This window comes from Stegostoma tigrinum, chromosome 19 (assembly GCF_030684315.1).
Source record: "Stegostoma tigrinum isolate sSteTig4 chromosome 19, sSteTig4.hap1, whole genome shotgun sequence".
Lineage (NCBI taxonomy): Eukaryota > Metazoa > Chordata > Chondrichthyes > Orectolobiformes > Stegostomatidae > Stegostoma > Stegostoma tigrinum.
This window is the reverse complement of record NC_081372.1, coordinates 28,154,236-28,166,333: the sequence shown is the minus strand read 5'-3', so window position 1 is coordinate 28,166,333 and position 12,098 is coordinate 28,154,236.

Below are 12,098 nucleotides of genomic sequence, written 5' to 3'. Positions count from 1 at the left end.
AAAGGCTCAAATTAAATTGCTCCTTCAGAGAACTAGCACAGACACAACAGGCTGAAGGACCTCCTTCCATTGCAGCAATTCTGTCAATTCATGGCACAAATCCACCAAATCTTTCCAACATGCCTATAGTAGACAGTTATAGACGGGAGATTCTTGGCCAGCTGTGTTTGATGCAGAGCTACAGCATCTGGTGTTAAGCTGGTGACTTGTCATCAGAAACATAGTCAGGGAAATGGATAAAAGAATGTGTTTTGTTTGCCCTGTACACTGCTAGGCGAGGGAAAGAGGCTAAAGAAAAAATGAAAAATTTCAAAGTAACTTCATTCATGTAGGCCCAGTATGAAGTTCTATCAAAGGGTCAAATCTATAAAAGGGAAATATCTGCTTTTAGTGGCTTACAGGTCAAACATATCAAAAGTTAGAAATATCTTCTCTCACTATTACAATTCTGAAAAAAAAATTACCCTGCTTCTTCTTTCCACTCTCTCTCTCTTCAGATGCCATTTACTAAACGCTGCATAGAAATATTATGTCCAATTCTATTCTTCAGCAACTCTTTTTCTGGGGTATAATATGGTAGGAGCCCACAGCTGACAAAAGGTGACTTTTGGAAACCAAGAAAGAAAATGTTCCAACATAAAATTACAATCTCAACTTGCCATTGTGAAAAAAATAGGTAGAAAGCAAGTATGATTACCCCCTGAGATAGTAGGAACTGCCGATGCTGGAGTCTGAGATAACAAGGTGTACAGCTTGTGCTTTCCTACTCCTCTGATACTGTCTGCCCTGCTGTGTTCATCCAGCTCTGTATCTTGTTACCTATGATGACCTTCTGATGTTTTCAGAGTTTGTATACTCTGTCCATTGGAAGAATAAAATAGTTCTGTGGACATTGGTTTCATGCCTACTAAAAAGGAAACAAGTTATAGACTTGGTATTTAGCTCCCCAAGAGTAAAATCCTAAGACATGTATTTTGTGAGTTGGACCCTTGTCGATTGGATAGCGATGAATTTAAAATCTCCGGACTGAACTCTGGGCTAAATCTTCAAGAAAGATGGTCTATTAAATCAGTACAAGAACTGATCAGAATTTGATGGATTTTGGAAAACCACAATGGTTTATCATGAAATTTAGTGTATTGTACAAAAGATTGATTAAGTTAAGTTTGGGGATCTCTGAATCAGTACTAGAGTTGAGGCAAGAGGCAGTGGTGCAGTTGTCATTGAGCTCAAAATCAGAAAATTTTCAGAAAAAGGATCCTGACCTGAAACATCAACTTTCCTGTTCCTGTGATGCTGTCTGGCCTGCTGTGTTCTTCCAGCTCCACACTATGTTATCTCTGACTCCAGCACCTTATTACCCCTAGACTAATGTTCTGGAGACATGGCTTTGAATCTCATCAGATCAGATGGGGAATTTTGAGTTCAACAAATATTCTAGAATAAATACTAGCCTAAGGATAACCAGTAACCACTGTTGATAGTTATGGGAAAATAAGCTTGTCTGCTTCAGTAGTTTTCTTTTGAGAAGTAAATCTTATCTGATCTGGTCCACATTTGACTCAAGAAGCAAAGCAATGTGATTGACTCTTCATGAACCTCTGGGCAATTAGAGATGAGGCAAAAAATGCTGACCTAGCCAGCGAAATCCACATCTCATTGACATTTCAAAATATGCGAAGGTGTTCTAACTGACTCTTCTAAAAGAGGGTGAACCTGTTTGAACAGATGACTCCTTCTCTTTCAGGTAGCATGCCCTAAGAGCACCTTCTTGAAAATGGACTTCTAACGGCTTAGTCCATGATTTATACCTGGCAAGTTACTGCTGTGTTTTGCCATTGCTTTCTATTGGACAGCTGACCAGGGATCACTCCTGTAATGTTTGTAATGAGGTCAGCCCGCGGAATTATCCACAAACATATTATTCATGCCCTGTACAATCACATCCAGATTATTGATGTAAATAACAAATAATAAAGATCCCAACATTGACCCCTGTGGCACACCACTAAAGACCATATAGATAACATCCACTGTCCTACCTTCATCTATCCTCTTGGTTACTTCTTCAAAAAAAATTCTAAAAGATTTGTCAGATGTGACTTTTTGCACACAAATCCATCTGATTATCCCTGACTAGACCTTGACGATTCAAATGTTGATTGATCCTGCCTCTCAGTATTCTCTCCAATAACTTGTCTATGCTACCTTTCTTAAACATTAGAACAACATTAGCCAACCTCTAGTCTTCTGGAACTTCACCAGTGGCTAAAGATGAACCAAAAATCTCTGTAAGGGCCTCTGCAATGTCTTCCCTAGCTTCTACAACATCCAAGGATTGACTTGATCAAGCTGAGGTGATTTATACACCATAATGCAAACTAAGCATGCAAACACCTCCTCTCTGGTAATGTGTATTTGGTCCAAAACATCCCCACTTGTTTCCTCTATTTCCTTAGCATCCATGATTCCCTCCTAAGTAAAATGCTGAAGGCCATGTTTATCTTTTAAGGGGATCTATTCTCTCCCTAATCACCCTTTTACTCTTAATATAGCTATAGTAATTCTTAGGATTATCTTCAACCTTATCTGCTAGAACCATCTCATACCTTCTTTTTGCTCTTCCATTTTCCCTCTTACGTGCGCACTTACACTTTTTGTAGTCACCTAGGGATTCACTTAAGCCCGATAGCCTGAACCTAACGTATGCCTTTTCATTTTTCCTGACCAGAGCCTCAATGTCCCTCATCAGCCAGGGATCCCTAGACCTGCCAGCATTTTCCTTCACCTTAACAGGGACAGACTGTCCCCGGACTCTTGATATCACACTTTTAAAAACCTCCCAACTGCCAGTCGTCCCTGTTCCTTCATATCGACTGATCCAATCAACTACAGCAGTCCTGTCTAATGGTCCCAAAATTGGCACTGTGCCAGTTGAGCACTTTAACCTGTGGACATCTTTTTTTTTCATAACTATGTTAAAATTAAGAGAGTTATGGTCATTGGACCCAAAGTGCTCTCCGACTGACGCTTCAGTCACTTGCCTGACCTCGTTTCCCAAGAGGAGGTCCAGCGGTTCACCCTCCCAAGTCTTCTCCTGTAATGACATAAAGGGTTGAATGAGTAAGACACAAGTAATGGCACACTTGTTAGGATGGTACTTGTGGGTACAAGATGCTGAAGTGAGTAGATGGGGGCCTAAGTGTCAATCGTTGTTCCCAATTTCTGTTTTCCATCTGACATGCAGTTCTCAAGCCATACCAATATATTATGCCAATTCCACCTGCTTTAATTTTGCCCATTAACCTATGTGGGACCTTATCAAAAACCTCCTGAAAATCTAAAAGATGGCACATCTACTGGTTGACCCTCGTCTATTCTACTCATTACATCCTCGAAAACTTCATTAGATTTGTTAAACGTGATTTGCCATTCATATACCAGTGCTGCCTTTGTTCAATCCTATTAATGCTTTCCACGGATCCGATATAGCATCTTTTACAGTAGACTCTAGATGTTAGGCAAACATGGCGCAGACACAAAGGATGCTGGTCTTGGGGCCAATATCAATTTATTGGCGATTTGTCACAGGAATGGGGTAAGATGGAGTGGAAATTGAACATGATAATTGCCATTAGGGCTGAAAAGGTAATTAAATGTGACCAGATTGGTTAGGTGCAGCAAAATAGCTCCCTCAGTATTGTGGTGAGCATTTTTCCATCAGATTCAACGTGACATGGACTTAGCCAGAAGATCCTAAGGTTCAGCCCTATGTGTTGAAAAGCCTATTATCAAGCACCACTAGTGGAAGGAGATTAGGTTTTACACAAATAAAGCAATTCAAATCAACTACCAGGAGTGGAGGTTATGTACCTATGGCATGTCTTGCCCATGAAATTTATTGGAATTCTTTGAGAATATTAATGTGTCAAATTGCTAGATATTATGTAATATGAAATTTGGAAAGCATTTGACAATGAGCTGTATGATTAAAATAAAAGGTCATTCAACTGAAAATGACGTTGTAAATTGGCTTCTAATGAGCTAGATGATGTGAAGCAGGGCAATTATTAATGCAATGGTTTAATTGGGCAGCTGTGACCTGTGGAGTCTCCCCAGGTATTGGCACTTCAGTCTCTGCTGTTCATTACATACATTAGTGATTTTGAAAATTATTAAAGTAGAAGATTTATATTTGGAATCTACAGAAAGATGTTTTCAATAGTTTTAAAAGATTAATAATTACCCAAAAATGGATAATTGTTATCAATCATTATGAAATTAATGCAAATATGTTGAACTTGTTAGCTGAATTTTCAGAAAGATACATGCCTCACTTCACTCTTCAGTTGCGTTTCTTTGTCCCTCAAACCTTGGGGGAACAGTTCCTGCACATGTGCAGGGATAGTTTCACTCGGAGGATGTCAGAGATGCTTCTAAAACTTATCTTATAACTCATCTTATTTGACAAACCTGGTTGACAGGGCCCTCCGCTGTGTCTGACTCATTTCTTGCATTCTGCCTTCACCTCTTCCCTCCTCTCCCACAACAATGACATGTCCCCCTGGTCCTCATTTTCCACTCCACCAGACTCTCTATTCAAAGGATCATAAACCACATTTCTGTCACGTCCAAGGGGATGCCATCATCAGACATATTTCCCTCCTCTCCCTTGTCGGCATTCTGTGATGATTGTTCCCCGAGACACCTTGATCCACTCCCCCTCCATTCCCAACAACTCATGGCACCTTCCCATGCAATCACAGAAGGTGTAACACCTGACCGGTCACTTCATCCCTCCTCAGTATCCAAGGCCCCAGACCCTCTATCCAGTTGAAGTAGCGATTTACCTGCACTTCGTTCAATCTAATCAACTGTATTCACTCTTCACAAGGTGGTATCTTCCTCAACAGGGAGACAAAATGAAGACTGGATGATTGCTTTGTGGAATTTGTGAAGGCTGCCACTTCAATACACCACTGTGTTCCCTTGCCAACATCTCTGTATTGAGCCTGTTGCAGCGCTCCAGTGAAGCTCAGTGCAAGGTGGAGAAACCATATCTCATCTTCCACATAGGTAGCCCTCAGGGCTCAACATTGAATTTAGTAATTTCAGCACATGAACAGCCTTCTCCATATCCATTACTCTCCCCACACACCCCTAGGTCCTGTTCTGAATGGGTTGCTCCCAGCACAGCCAATCCACTCTCACACATTTATACTTCTCATTAGCATTCATCTTTCTCCTTATCATCAGCAATTGCTTGGTTTGCCTATACGTTCTCTCTTCCTGGGCACTATCTCTGTGTGCTCTGCTCAGTCTCCCCTCGACTCCTATCTTCTGCATAAATATGAATCTTTCCCAGCTATTCTTAGTTCTAATGAAGGGTCACTGGTCTCAAAATGTTAATTCTGTCGCCCTCTATAGATGCTGCTAAACCTGCTGAAATTTTTTCAGCACTTTCTGTTTTTGTTTCAGATTTCCAGCATCCACAGTTCTTTGTTTTTAACTGTAAAGTTGCTAGCTGGGTAAGTTTTAAAAAATGATTCGCCTTGCAGAAGCAAACCTGTGTTAGTGATGAAAACTAAAAGAACTGCGGATGCTGTGTTAGTGATGTTCTGCGATCTTGTGCCTGTGTATTTTGATTTTTGTTTTTCTATGAGTCAGGTAGTCAATTTAACCCCCATTGCCATCCCAATAAACTGCATGTATAGATTCCAATGTGTTGACACACGTAAGTAGAAAAGGTGTATATGATACTGGAATCTGAAAACTGGACTATATTTGAGGGTGAAATAAAAGAGTTTTTAATCACGATACAATGACTGAAACTTAGATATTTGTAAATGCTAGAGTGGTTAAATTAACACCAAAATTAGAATATTTATTCAAATGTGAAGTTATATTCTCCTGATCTTCTGAAAATCCTTTATAAAATCTCTGTCTCTCCAATCATCACTGTTAATTCTACTTTGTATGTTAGATGTGCATTTATTTCAAATGCATTATTGTAAAGCTTAAATATATAGTTCTCTTTTGTATGTATTTGCTACTGTTGTATAATGGCACAAAATGCAGCAAGTCCTGAAGTTAGAGGAAGGTCGTTAAGTATTGTTTGTAAGCATGAGAGCCAATGTGTTTATTTCACAATAGTGTAGTCAAGTTTCACGAGAAGGAGCTCAGCCAAGCTGTAAATCAAGCAGCTGTGGTCCCAGAGTGCAAGTGGCAGCCTTTCTTCGTCTGACTGAGCCAGGAAAACTATGACTGGATAGAATGCAACTTATGGTTATTTCATTTTTTTTATTTAAAGAATAACTTGCGGAGATGCTCAGCAGTTACAAAATAAAATAATGAAAATGGTTAGAGATAAGAAAGGAAGTGATGACATTACAGAACAGGGAGCTGAGAATATAGAGTTTTTCAATTGAAGTATTGATTCGATATGGTTCATAAAATGAACCAATATTTCTGCTGGATTGCACTCTATGGATTTAACTGCCAGCGTTATGCTTTTGTATTCATTTCTGTCTCAAATAGTATTTTCATAAAATGTTACGGCTCTTGAATCTTTCAAAACTACTAAATCAATTTAAGTTAAAAACTGTGATTAATGTTTTAAATTATTTTTATGAAGATTAAAGAATTTCTCTGATTTGTTAAAATTCCATTCTACTTGCTAAAACAGTTATGAATTAAACATAACCATAAACTTATTAGCTGTTGACAGTGGATTTCCGGATAATCTCAGATCAGTACCAAACTTATACTATTAACATGGATGTGTAAACCTCAAGAGGGTGCTACTGAAGTACTACCAACATATCCACTGCCCCACAGAGGAGCGATTGTTCTGGACCACTGCTACATGACCACCAAAGATGCCTACCACTCCATCCCCCACTGATACTTTGGAAAATCAGATCACAGCATTGTGTTCTTCCTCTCAGCTTACAAGCAGAAGCTGAAATGGGAGGATCCTTCACAAAAGGAAGTGCCATGCTGGTCCGAGGCAGTGAAAGAGCATCACTGGGACTGCTTGTAATCAGCAGTCTGGACCGTGTTCTAGTACTCAGTGAGAAACCTAGATGAGAAAGCCACCACAGTCACCGACTTCATTCACAAATGCATGGAGTGCTGTGAACCAAAGAAGTCAGTCTGTGGGTTCCCCAGCCATAACTCTCAGATGAACCAGGATACCCACTCCCTACTGAACATCAGGCGTGGAGCATTCAAAGTGGATGACCCGGACCAATACAGGAAATCCAGACATGACCTCCGCAAAGCCATCAGGGAGGCCAAGAGGCAGCACTGGACCAAGTTAGAGGCCCAAACCTACCAAACAGACTCCTCCTGCCTATGGCAAGGCCTAACAAACATTACGGGATACAGAATGAAGCAGAGCAAGATAGCGGACAATGACACATCCCTCCCTGACACTGTGAATACTTTCAATGCTCAGATTGAGCAGAATGCCAGCAGCGCTGTGATGCCTGCCCGACAGCCCCAAACACACCTATTCCCTCCGTCACCGCTGCAGACATAAGGCCAGCCTTCCTGAGATTCAACCCTAGGAAAGCAATGGCGCCCGGCTGAACACTCAGATTCTGTGCAGACCAACAGGTGGAGGTATTCACCAACATCTTCAACCTTTCCCTCCTACAATTTGAAGTTCCCACCTGTCTCAGGAAGACCACCATCATCTCTGTACCTAAGAAAACACATACAATGTGCCTTAATGACTACCGCCCAGTGTCTGAGGCCTCAATAATCATCAAGTGCTTTGAGAGCTGGTCATGGTCCACATCGACTCCATTCTCCCAGTCTGCCTCGATCCCCTACAATTTGCCTACCAACATAACAGGTCCAGAGAGGATGCCATATCCCAAGCCCTGCTCATATCCCTAGAACATCCAGACAACAAAGACACCTATGTCAAACTCCTGCTCATTGACTGCAGCTCCACCTTCAACAGTTATTCCCTCCAGACTGATCTCAAAACTGCATGACTTTGGTCTCTGCTCTGCCCCCTGCAACTGGATCCTCAGCTTTCTGACGCATAGACCGCAATCAGTGAAGATAGGTAACTGCACCTCTTCCACAATAACACTCAACACTGGAGCCCCCCCCAATGATGCATCCACAGAATCTACTGTACTCCCTTTACACCCACGACTATGTTACCAAATTCCCAAAGAACACCATCCACAAGTTCACTGATGACACCAATGTAGTAGGATGGATATCTAACAACGAGCCAAAATACAGAAAGGAGGCAGAGGGCTTGGTGATGTGGGGCAATGAGAACAACCTCATTTTCCACCTTGGCTAAACTAAAGGACTGATCTCTGACTTCAGAAAGAATAGAGGAGAACACACCCCCATCTACATCAATGGAACTGAGGTTGAGAGGGTGGAGACATCAAGTTCCTTGGAGTGACAATAACTAATGACCTGTCCTGGATTTCCCATGTAGATGCAATGGTCTAGAGGCACAAAAACACCTCTTCATCCTTAGGTGCTCAGGAAATTTGGCATGCCAATAATGACCCTCAAGAGCCTCTACAGATGCACCATTGAAAGCATACTGTCTGGGTGGACAATGGCCTGGTATGATAACTGCTCTGCCCAGGACTGTAACAAAATACAGAAGGTGGTGTGCACAGCTCAGACCATCAGGCAGACCAACCTTCCATCCATGGCCTCCAATCATACGCTTAGCTGCCATGGAAAGGCTGCCAACATCATCAAAGACCCGTCACACCATGGTAATGGCCTCCTACAGCCTCTTCTGTCAAGCAGAAGGTACAGTAGTCTGAACACACACTTAAGGTTCAGGAACAACTTCTTGGCCAGTATTAGGCTGATGAATGGACTCTCTAGCCTCAAATAATGCTGATCTTACTAACGTTGATGTCACCTAGTGCACACAGTATGCAATGTAATCTGTATACCTCTGTGTGAGTCTTTTTACAACATCTAATCTGTACATCCTTGCTTAAGTTGATCCACCTGTACTGCTTGTAAACAAAGCTTTTCACTGTATTCCAGTACATGAAATCAATCAATTAAAAGACAAAGCTTATCCAAAATCAAATTTAATGCAAGACCAATTAAAATATATGGTGTTAACAGATTGGCATATCATTGACTGAAATGTGTTAAACTGAGTATAACATTGAATTCATCATCTTGCTAAAAATTACAAAGATCAGAAAATAAATCATTCTGTTCAGGGAAAGCCTCAGGTAATTTCGACAATAATTTAATAATTTTATAAAAGGTATCTTTAGCTGCTAATATTTCTAGTATTGCTTTAACACTTTGCCTTGGTCTTTTTCAAAATTCTTATGAATAGGTCCTTTCAACATTCATTATTCAAGTTTGTTAAACATCAGTTATGAAAGTGTATTATATAAAATTTTAAATTATAAATTACCTTGTCTGGATGTACTGATTTTTTCATTAAACTATCATTGGCTGGACATGTGTGGCTTGACCTTTTTGAAGAAAACCTTTTTCAAAGTTGAGAACACAGGCTACAGCAGCAATAATATGGTATTTGCTCACATAAGCTGCTTAAATGGAGTCGCTACTTTGCAAGACTTTCAGAGAAAGGTGACATGACTCAGTCTGTGGGTGATACATATATGCTGGGCTTGAACAAATTTAGAGAGAACTTGCCACAGGGGTAACAACGTTTCTCTTCTCTCATTCTTTGAACCCTTTTTGAGGTGAAAAAAACCCACTTGGAAGACCTCATCACTGCAAGTGAAGTGTTCTGAAATGAGGAGTCTGAATCTACAGCTCTATCTTCAGAAAAAGATAACTCAGTCAGCTACAATGGATCCAGGGAGAAACCCTTGTATCAATACTTTGTGTGGAAAGTAGCTTTAGCTGCAAACCAGCATTTGGACAGTCTGTGAATAATTTTGTTTCTGAGTTTAACAACTGCATAGCCAAATTTTCTTTTATAGTAATACGCAACAAGCTTTATGTGCATGTATTATTTTATTTTTTATGAAGTGTAATTGGACATATTTGCACATGTTCAATCTTTTATTACTTCTTTTTATATATTTGCTTGTGTAAGTTTTTGACAAGTTTCTGATTTGTAAATTTAAGGAACCTGGCTGACTCATTTCTAATCTTGAGTTATGCTACAATCCAAAAATTAACAATGCAATACTACCTCTTTTTTAAATTTGATTTTTGTAGTGGCCAGTGGAGGAGAAAGAACGCTATCAGTCTCGTCCCCACATAAATAAACAAAATTCAACTGAGTGCTCCCAATTACACAGGATAAAATATGTTGCCTTTGAGATTTATTAAATGCCAAAGTTGAGAAAATAAAACAGAATGGAGGCAAATAGACGGTCTCTCTTAATATTTAATACAGCACATAATACATGGATGATGGAATGATGACAATGAGAGCACTGAATTAGGATTGAATGCTATGCAGTTGAATGTAATTCTTTTTTGTGATGGAGAGGGAATGAGGTTAGAATGGCAGTTTGGATTCGAAAGGGTTGCAAATGGTTAAAGTCAGTATGTTAACTATTTACAAATGAGGACCCAGGGTGCTAATATTCTTACCTTGACTTAAGTGAAACTTGCAAATTAATAGATTGTATGAAGTGTTTAGCAATATGGATTATTTGGGCCCAATACAAAGTAATTGAAATTAATGAATCTGAGGGAATAAAAGAAATCTACAATGGCTGTCATTTTTAAGCACCTCTAACCTGTCAACGGCCTTTCATACTGCTGGGAAATGTATGCATGGTATTGAATCATCATTTTAAGGCAAAATATTCTGTACCACAATTTCATGAATGCAATTGCATTTCTGTGTGTAATATAGTGCAAAATGTTCTCCAGTTTACTATTTGAAATTATTTGCGACCTTCTGTATCTTGTGAAATTAACAGCTGAATCACGTAAGGAAATTTCTATTTCTCAAATAATTTACAGTATTGTGTTTCTGTTAGCAACTGGTTCTAAACTGTAAATTTCAAACCTTTGCTAAATAGAAAATGATACCTTTAAACTATTAACAAAATAAACATTACTGATGATTGGTTACTTAAGAGTATTTTTTATATAATGTGATAATACATTAAAATTGCTTGTTAGCACAAGTCGCTCAGGGTATACGAAGTAGAACATACTCAATACAATTCATTGCAGTCGATTTTAGTTTTGACAGTATAACAGTTACACTTCAGCTTCACCTATGGAACCTGGTTAATATCCAACTGGATTGTGGTTCTGTCTTTGCCTATTGTCAATTGACTATTTCACTGTCTTATTGCATCTGCTGGAGTAATTTGGCATTAATTTGACAATCCCTATTACAGGAGATATGGGCAGAATTTTAACTGCCAAGTGGAGTGGGTTCCATTGTGGAGGGAGAGTATCGAAATGAAATATACAGGTAAGTTAGAAACTGATTTGACCCTGCATACTCCTGTATTTAACTGGGGTGTATGTGGTGGTGTGTGACAAACCAACATGTCAGTGATGTTAAAAATTGATAGTTTGTCACAATAGGACTTGGCAATGGAGGAAAAAAATTGTGACTCTGAGGGTCAAGGTAAAACAGCAAGAAAATTTCAGAACAAAAGTTGCCAAAGCAACTTACGCTCTTAAACTGAGTTAGCATTCTATGGAGAAAATAAATGCTCTAGCAAGGATGTCAGATAATAGCTAAAGGTTGCTGAAGGGAGAAAGATTGTCAAGACAACAAAAAATATTGGGATTATTATGGGATTTAACACATGGACAAGCCAATGTAATATTCTCAGTACAAACTGATAGTCCAAATGTTTTACTGTCTTGCATGGGCTACAATTAATTACATATTGAACAGACTAGAAAAATACTGTGCACAGGACTGAGAGACAGTTATCCCAGTCTCCATGGATGCCAAAGATATGGTGAAAAACCATAAGTCATCCAAATAGATTTAAGGATCACCGGACCTGAAATGTTAACTCTGTTTTTTCCTTCACAGATGCTGCCAGACCAGCTGAGCTTTTCCAGCAACTTTGCTTTTGTTCTTGATTTACAGCATCCACAGTTCTTTTGGTTTTAAG